Below are 9,440 nucleotides of genomic sequence, written 5' to 3'. Positions count from 1 at the left end.
CTGCTTAGGAATCAAAGTCAATGTCATATTGCAGGAACAAAATAGTATCCACAGGTGGAAGGGCATCTCTGGAAAACTTTATGATAGTCCATCTAGCCCAGAGCACCTATAATATTGTATAAACCTCTGACTGCACAGCCATTGTGCTGATATTGCTTCTACTACAATGTAAATCGCAAATGTGAACTCCCATGTCATCAACAGGAGGTTCCCCTTCACCACCCATCCTTCTCTCCCCGTTTTCAGCTCTATGGAGACTTAGTTTAATTCTGAGATCCTACGTGAGGTAGCATGAGTTCTAACCAGACTTTTGTAACCTTCGCTTTCTCATTCCAAGAGATTCCGGTACTTACAAACCCCCATGATTAGCTGGATACCCACTCTACATACAGGGATGTTAGGAAGGGGAATGTTTATATATTTAAAATAAAAAGTGTCTTCATAATAAATTCAAAAAGCCTAGCTAAAAACTGTATGGGGGAGAGGGGAAAAGAGGGTTTTCACTGCTCTTTTGTAAGCAAGAGGTTCATGTGACAAGCCCTGCTTCTGCGTGTCAACGGTGTGCTGAGTGCTATTGTAGCTACCTTTGCTTTGGCCCAAGTACAAGCCCTTGCTATTTTGTTGGCTTCTGCCATTCAGCCCCTTCACCTGTTCAATCACCCTATTGTCTAGTAAAAGTTACTATGACCGCTGAATGGATTAATTAAACTTTGTGACTGTCTCCACAGCAAACAACGTAATAGCCGTACAAATGCACTCGGGCTGTGTTTGTTTATTTTTATGGATTCTTTGTACTGGGATAGGCTGTAGAAGCCTCATTGGGGGATTGAACTCTGCTGTGCTAGATACTGTCCACACACACACACATCAGTATGACACTCCATTGCCTTACACCTTTAAGTGATTGTAAAATGTCACCATTCTGATCTGGTAGCATTTGATGCCCACTTTGCACAAGTATACCTGGTTATGTGAGGTGTAGGCAGTGGAGAATCAGCCATATATTACTGAGATAATTATAGTCTTACCTAAAAGCCAGGTAGAGGGTGTATGCAACAATTTCAGAGTGCTCCAAGAGAGAACAAAGGCTCATTTTGAAGGTGAGTGTCTCCCACTCAAATGCACCCCACCTGGGGTACCGCATGTGATGCAAATGCCGAGAAGAGCGTGCCCATGAAAACTTTGTACCTCTTTCTGCACCTGAGCATCTCTTCAAAGTTGAACTTGTTTATTTTACTTAGCAATATTTATATTTGCAATATTTACTCTAGTGAATGCCATAAAATGGGAAGGTTAAAACAAGAAATGGTGCCATAAGCAAGTAAAGACCATTCACTGCAGTGGGAAAGCAGAACTCTCTACGGGCGAGGGGTAAAATTTTAAAAAGGGATTTAAGTCCCATTTTCAAAAACCAGTTAGGTGCTTTTTTTTAGAAATATTCTAGAAAAACCTACCTTCAGGAAGTCAGATGATTGGACCCGGTCATCCACATTTTCAGGAGTGCCTTCTGATTTTGGGTTCAGAGTACCCAACTTGACATTCCATGGACCTGATTTCTAAAGATGAACACTTGTCCTGTACCCATTACCTTACATTGCACTGCACCTTCTCAGCACCTCTGAAAATCAGGGCCTACGTATCTCATGTTGGGCAGCCAAAATTAATGGACACGTCTGAAAATTTGGATTATGATATACCTGACCTGTATCCGGGATGGACTGTGTCTACTGCTAGTGCCGAGGGAGACTCTGATGTTCTAGTTCTGACTCTGCCACTGACATATTGTGTGACCATGGGCAAGTCACAAAGCCCACTGTTTGCCTCAGTTTATCCATCTGTTATTATAGCACTTACCTACCTCACAGGGATATTCTGAAGCTTAACATGTTTGTAAAGTGTTTTGGGATCCTTGGATGAAATGTGCCGTATAAGTGCAAAGTATATATATTCTACATTATTTATTACACATAGGATAGTCTTGCTTGATATAAATATCAAACAAGAATTGGCAAAAGTCTAACGGATTCCATTCTACTGATTTTTTTTAACAGCTTTTTTTGTATTGAAAAAATCTGGAGACTCAAAGATAGACGTGCTTTCTTAGCTTGTATGTTGTTTCCTCTGTCTTGAAGTGCTTTGATAAATGGATTGAAACTTGTCTGCTCTGCCTGTAGTTTGTTAGAGCCTCTCTGGAAACTCAAGAGTTAATTGTCACAGATATCTCTACACCAGGCAGAGGAACCAAGAAGGTTGTTTTTCCTCTGTTCTAGCAAAGGAAGCACACTAGTGTTTCACGCACACATGGCATCAGAACTCTACTCCTGCCCTGAAAATAGCAGGTCCCACACTTAGGGTAAAATTATTTCCCTGTGCAGAGAACCTCAGCACAAACCCCTTGCACCACTTAAATCCCAGTGAAGATGTTAAAATAGGGCCTAAGTGGCACTAGAAGTAGGCATTATGTTGGTCCTCTGGACAGGATGAATGTTCCCCTTAAAGAGGAGACCTAAAATAGAGCATGTGACAAATTAGCACAGGAATGGTTCAGTTGTTTGTTCCTCTTTTGATACAGCCATACTTTCTCCCATTAAGGTCAATGGGAGTTTCGACTGGGCAAAACAAAGCAAGTTATTGTCATAGATTCCAAGACTGGAAGGGACCATTGTGATCATGTAGTCTGACCTCCTGTATAACACAGGCCAGAGAACACCCCCAAAATACACTGTAAATGATGGAGTCAACAATTTGGACCTTTATACTGGCCATTGAGAGTGTGAGCGTGTGTGCTTTTCTGAAACCTTCTGTACTGTATTTTAGCTGTCCTTGCTACATCTCCTAAGGATATGAAATTCAGCTATTGGTTAAGGTTACTGTGAGGTAAAAAGTAGCTAAGTGCACAAATTCATTTGTATTAACAGTATTGTTTACCTTGTACTGTATGTCTTGTACTTGCCTTCAACAGATAGCTCTGTTTATCTCCAGCTTGATAAATATGAGGTGCCATGCTTCTGCCACCAAACGTCAACTCTGGGCACCCTAAAGCTGTGATAAGTATATAGGAAAACACAATGAAATATTGAAAGAGTTCCTGTTTACTTCAGTGCTGGAGGTGAATTATGAAAGAGTAGAGTGAGGGTCACATTTTCGCTACAAGGCCATGAAGATGACTCCATTACCCTCAGTATTCTCAAGCCATGTTTGATTTACGCAGCCTTTTATTTCACTTTTTAATAATATTTTGCATATTAAAATTTGTATAGGCAGCCAGAAGAGAGCAGTATATACACAATACATGCCACAATAGAGAGGATTAGGAATCATTGGTTCAGTTATTTGGGATTGGGAACAGAGGGTAAGGCATCCTTTCCCCCTTTTTTACACTTTGTTTTAAAGGTCTCTCTAGTTATTCCACTGCATTTGTCCGCCACAAAAGAAGAGTGCATGAGCAATACAGCTGGGTGTGATCTGTTCCGATATAAAATTCAGAAGCATTTGCTGAGGCAGGTTGGGGATTTTTTGAATGGGACTTCTAGGTTCACATTAGGCAACCCAACCTTTTGTTTCCCTGGTCTAAATTTAAAAAAAAGTCCACTCTTTCCCCAGACAGGTTCGGATTCTCTTTTAAAGTTTTATCACACAGCTCCTCCAGACCGTGTGTGTAAATATATATATGTGTGTGTGTGTGTATGTACACATCTAAAATATGGACAGATTTTCAAAAGCCACTGGTGATCTTAGATTCCTCAATTCTTGAGCTGCCTAACTACAAACACCTTAAATATTTTCCGAAAGTGCCTTTTGAAAATCATGCACCTTTAAGGTGTGTCAATTAATTTACCCGGAATTTAAGGTACCCAAATTTGTTTGTCATGTGTGAAAACCTGGAAATACACACACACGCACAGGCCAAATTTCCATGCCTTTGGGTAATTCCATTGATGGTGAACTAGAGAGATGATTTTGGTCTATAGTGTATGTGTATTCTATACAGTATATGTGGGTAATACACACACACACACACACACACACACACACACAGGATGGCCAAGCACTTTGATTTACACTTCAGAGTAAGTCATTTGAACTAATACTGCATATGTCACATTCTGTATGTAAGCTGTATAATGCCTATAATTTTAATGTTTATTTTGTTAACATTACCACCTACAAAATTATTTGACACAAATGTCAAGGTTGCTGTAAAATGGTATAACTGTAATTATTTCAGTGTATAATGGAAGTTAGAGGAAGCCTATGGTTTGGCTTTGAAGTGCTCTACTTCTAAAAGGATATACTTTTAAAAAAAAAAAAAAGTTTTCTTTTTAAGATGATTTTCCTTGCCCCAGCTAAACTTTCCTCAGTTTATTTGTTAGCTATTATAGCTGTTCTGTAGTTAGATTTTAATCAGCCCTCGTACGCAGTAATGTGAAACACTGAAAGAGCTACTAATTAATCGCCTTTCTGTATGTAACAGAGAGATAAATATCCATCCCAGAGGAATTGTAATTTCATGGTTCCTAATGATGGTTAGATTACATTATCTGGATCACTTAGGCTGTGGGTGTCATAAGAAATGCTCAAAGTCATTTATATGCTGTTTAAAAATTTTTACTTTGTAAACCTCAGAAAATAATGCAGTGTTAGCATGCCAGTTTCATATTTTAGTTAAATACCCCTTTGTTCCGCAGACTGGATGGATTCAGATGACAGTGACAAGTTCAGTTCTTTTCCATTTCACATGCTCCCTCCACTATCAAAACAACATTTTGCAAATCATCATCAGGCTTTTGCAGATTGAATGTCAAAAGAATCTGTTTAGTTTCAGGGCATTGCTGCACTTCGGTGAGCTAATTTATTTTTGGATGTCCATTTCCATTGCATATTGTCCGCTAATTCATTTACATACTGTGTGTACAGGTAATGCATTTGCGTTGTCTATCTTGAACTAAATATTAATTGGACTTGTGGAGTATATTGCTTGGCGAATCAAATAAAATATTGCATTCCAAAGCTTTCTATAAGGTGTTGTTATCACTACGTGTCTCGTTTACCCTCTCTGATCATTTGGAGCCAATAGAAATCTCCAGAATTGCACATACTCTTCATCAGTGACTGTGACACTTTTAAAGTCAGAAGTTCCATGGACATTTAAAAAAAGACCCTACTTCATCATTTGTGTATGTTGGAATAGCTAATAGTTGCATATTCTGAACTTATGCATATGCATACTTAAAAGGCTGAGGTCGCTTTGAACCACTGTGTCAGAGGGGAAAATTAATTGTTTCTGAATGAGAATGATACTCCTTTTCCACGTGAATTATGTGTACAGCAAGGTTATCAACGATGTTCATTTCCAACCTTTTATCATTGATGGCTTCTCAGTAGGCAAAGTGGCGCTTGTTTAAAATTGTCAAGGTTCCAGGACTCCAACCCTTTTCTGCTTCAGCTGTAAACCAGAGGAAGGAGGGACCCCAGAGAACAAGGGTGAGATAAGGAAATGTAATATACATTTTCAAGAGTGCGTTTGTCATCAATTAGCTAAAATTGCTTCTGAAGTTTCGCTGCAACTGTTTTACATGTCTAATTCAGTGACTAAGATACTGCACTATCTTAATAGGGAACTCCAAAACTTCAGAAGGTTTTCCTCTTGTTTGAATGCACAGCACAATGAATTTGTACCCACTGAGCATTCACCACTTACATTTCAAAACCTACAGCACACTAAACGTGAAACTTTTGTTCAAATTTCAAGGATTTTGATAGCCCAAGTGAATAGACACTACCTATTGATTTTTCCCTTACAATGACTCTTGGATAACCTATTTTCTCATTTATTTTTAACGACAGCTCATGAGATTTTACAGCAATTCTGCCCAACCTCCTAATATCAAAATCCCTCCTTGACCCTGAAAATTGTAATTCTGCTATAGATCACAGCTGCTGAATATTACCTTTTACTAAGCTGGTTAAATAAAATATGTCCAAATCGCTAGATCCCACAGGCCACGGCTGCAATTCTAATTATACTGGGTCTGTATTTTCTGTTATATCGTATAGCAAAGCACAGCTCTCTCTGAGTCCGCACCAAAGGGTGGGAATCCAGAATATTGGTTCTAGTTTTGAATAATAATAAAAAAAAGTTATACTGTTCTTCAGTGATTTTTCCTTTAAAAACTTTTACAAGGGACCCAAACTCTTTTGATGTGTTCCATACAATAAAATGCCAGATATACCTGGAGGATGGAGGCATGTGGCTAGAATTTTCTTGTGACCAGAGAAATAGGTCCATTTGATGTGTACCAGTTTCGAAAATCAAAAAAGGCTCGCGTATCTCTGACTTGGGTTGTTCATACTGTACAATGGTTTGGGAAAACCAAGGTAAAGAAACTAAATTTGGCCACAGACACATCCTTCTCCCCCACCCCAACCCCGCTGCTTTTACGAAGAGCAATCACATGCTCCCCACTGGAATTTATGCTATTATAGAATTTAGATAGGGAAGAAATGTATTAGATTATGTGTTCCCTGGAGAACCTTATCCATTAGTGAATCATTTATAGTCTAGCCTTCTGGGCACAGTGCAAAGACCATCTTGGTTTCTTCCCCATCACCACCATCTCTGGTGTTTGGAGAGCAGATTGGCTGAGGGTGTAGTTTGGGAAGGTAAGATATGGAAATTTGGTGAAGGAGGTGGGACTCTTTGGTTTCAGATGTTACGGTAGCTTGGATATTCAAGTATGTATTTATGTATATGGATGGTTATTTCATGCATATGGATGATTATCTCATGCACCTACAGCTAGATTACAATAAACAAAGAGCCTTCTTCATCAGAAGTGATGTTTCTGCTGGTAATACCTTGTGGAGCCTTATGGTAAATGACATTCATTATCTGCAGCAATTCTTCAATGTGCCAATGGAAGGTAGTCTCTATTTTGGCGTTCTGCCTTCACTCCTGTGTATAGATGGAGAGATGGTTTTAATTTCTCGTGCTGCTAGTATGGCACCAAAAAGGAGTGTGGCATTTTGCTCCTTCCCTAGAAGGGAAGCATGAGAGTGGAACTGGCAAAACCTGCTCCTTTAGGGCCTGGGCCTGAGAGGTTCTGAGCACCTGGGACTCCCGTTGACTTCAGTGGCAGCTAAAGGCACTCAGCACCTCCCAAGATTACAGCCACAATATGGATAACCTTCCATACCTACCAAGAATTCACTTCTTCTGAAAACTTCACTCCCTCCCTATCTCCTTATGATAATCATCTTAGATATTTCTAATCCACCATTCACTGAAATACCTAAGCATGATTACAGACTCTCCATGGGTTGGTCCGTAATGGATCCTCCCCATTCTTATATGCAACCACTTTAACTTCAGGAGGGTGGGGGGGGGGGCGGGTTAATTTCTTTCAATGATTCTTCAGCTTCTTGTATTTTAGGAAACCTTCTTCATTGTGATGTGAAAACTGCCAAGCTCTCGCTCATTCTGATCTCTGAAAGTAAGGAGTTCCTCAGTCAAAGACCATCCACTGAGAACACCCTGCAGCATTCCTGGGGAGTTGCAGTTGTCTCTGTGGGTCACAAAAGAAGAGCTGTTCTCTGAACTACCTAGGCCTTCCCCACTGAGGGCGTTAAAGATTAAAACCAGGATCTAAAGAAATCTGTCTACAAGGAGGACTTTGCCAGTGCATGACGTGGACAATGCCAGTCCCACAGAGTCTAGGTTTAGAACAAGTTTCATGGTATTACACTCAAATTTTAGCACTTCTTGTTTTTACTCCTCCTTTTTTTCAGTTAATACATTCCTACTTTATCCATAGGCATCCTGGGTGCCCATTCCTTTGCGAAGCCCTTCTGTGCATTACGACACTCAGGAAAAAGTAGAGGGATTGTTTCCATGCTTCATTTTTGCAGCTCACCCCTTCCACCACCCAAATATAAATAAAACAATGGCTGGTGAGTGACATGACATGGAGCTAAAATCTGTGGGGTGAATTTTCAGCACAACGCACAGGAAATTATATGCACAATTACTGTTGTTAACAGAGCTCGGGCATGTAACTCCCTGCACAGCAGGCTGAAAATCCTCTCCATGCATGTTTAATGGAGTTTGGGTTACTACATTCCTAGGGTTGTGTCCCTTTTCTAATGTCTACTGTCCTTTATGAAACAAAAGAACTGCTGAATGTATTTTGCTATTAAAATAATATTCCCTTGATCTGGATTCTTTCTCTAATGCCACGCAACCCCTCTCCTAACTCAGCAGTTCCTTAACCTTTGCATTTCTCCACAGATTTTGTTTTGTTTTGTTCTTTTAAATATATTTCATGTACTCTGTGAATTGGCGTTCATGTAATTGTTACATCGAGAGCACAGATACTGTGATGATGGATGCTTTAGAAATGTGTGTTATAACAATACAGAAAATAATTTTCCCCTAAATCTTAATACCTAAATGTTGCCAACACAGAATAAATAAATAAACAAAATCCAGAGGAAAATGAATAGTGTATGCCATTTCACTAATCTTGTGTATATTTTAAACCTCTCTCTCCTCCGGAGGTGGTTAGTGTGTTTTTAAACTCCAGTCCTATATGAACTAGATGGGGCTGGCTGTGAATCTGGGATTGTCTTATGCTTCCACGCTACTTACTCAGCTTTATGTACAGTAATTGTTTTCCTTTCCCCTGACTAAAGAGCCTTATTGCACGCAACAAGGATCAGTTCAAATGGACTTTAATTACCTTCAATAAAAATGAAATTACTCATCTGAACTAACAGTTTTGCAATTAAAAGGAGCTCAAATTTCAGCCGTGCAAGTGTTATTGATTTATTTTTTTCTATCCAAGGTAACACTTGAATCTCCAGCTCTCAGCAAGGTCTGTATGACTAAAGTAAGGTGCTGTAAACTGAGACTCGAAAAACCAAAGTAAAAACACCCACATCAAATGTAAAAAAAAAAACATCAAATACATATACAAGTTTCTAAAAGGTTTCAATCGTTTTAAAATTGCACATGATTACTCTCCAGCTTCCCCAAATGCTTTCATCTGAAGGGGGGAGGGGGGGGGAAGTGTAGCTTTTTCAAATTTTAAAAGCATTGTTAGGGCATGCCTACTAGATTTGTCTAACTCTGTATGTTTTGATACATGCGGTACGGTTGATTGTCTTCTCCTTAGCATAGATCTTGAAATTGTAAATACATTTTTTGAAGTAAAATAGCCACTTGTTAACTGCTTAATGAAGTATCACACTAGCTTTTTTGAATGCAAAAAAAAAATGTTTAGAAGTACCCTGTGGTGTCGCTTTTAGCAAAAATGAGCTTTTATTTTTAAACTTTTGCTATATTTGGAAAGAAGTAGTCCCAGGGAAAGTGATACCAATACTAATGGGGAACATATTATCTTTCATGTGGGGTTTTTTTTTTTTTTTTTTTTTTAAGTTTA

The sequence above is a fragment of the Chrysemys picta genome, chromosome 7 (genome assembly GCF_011386835.1).
Source record: "Chrysemys picta bellii isolate R12L10 chromosome 7, ASM1138683v2, whole genome shotgun sequence".
Lineage (NCBI taxonomy): Eukaryota > Metazoa > Chordata > Testudines > Emydidae > Chrysemys > Chrysemys picta.
This window is presented reverse-complemented; position numbering follows the sequence as displayed.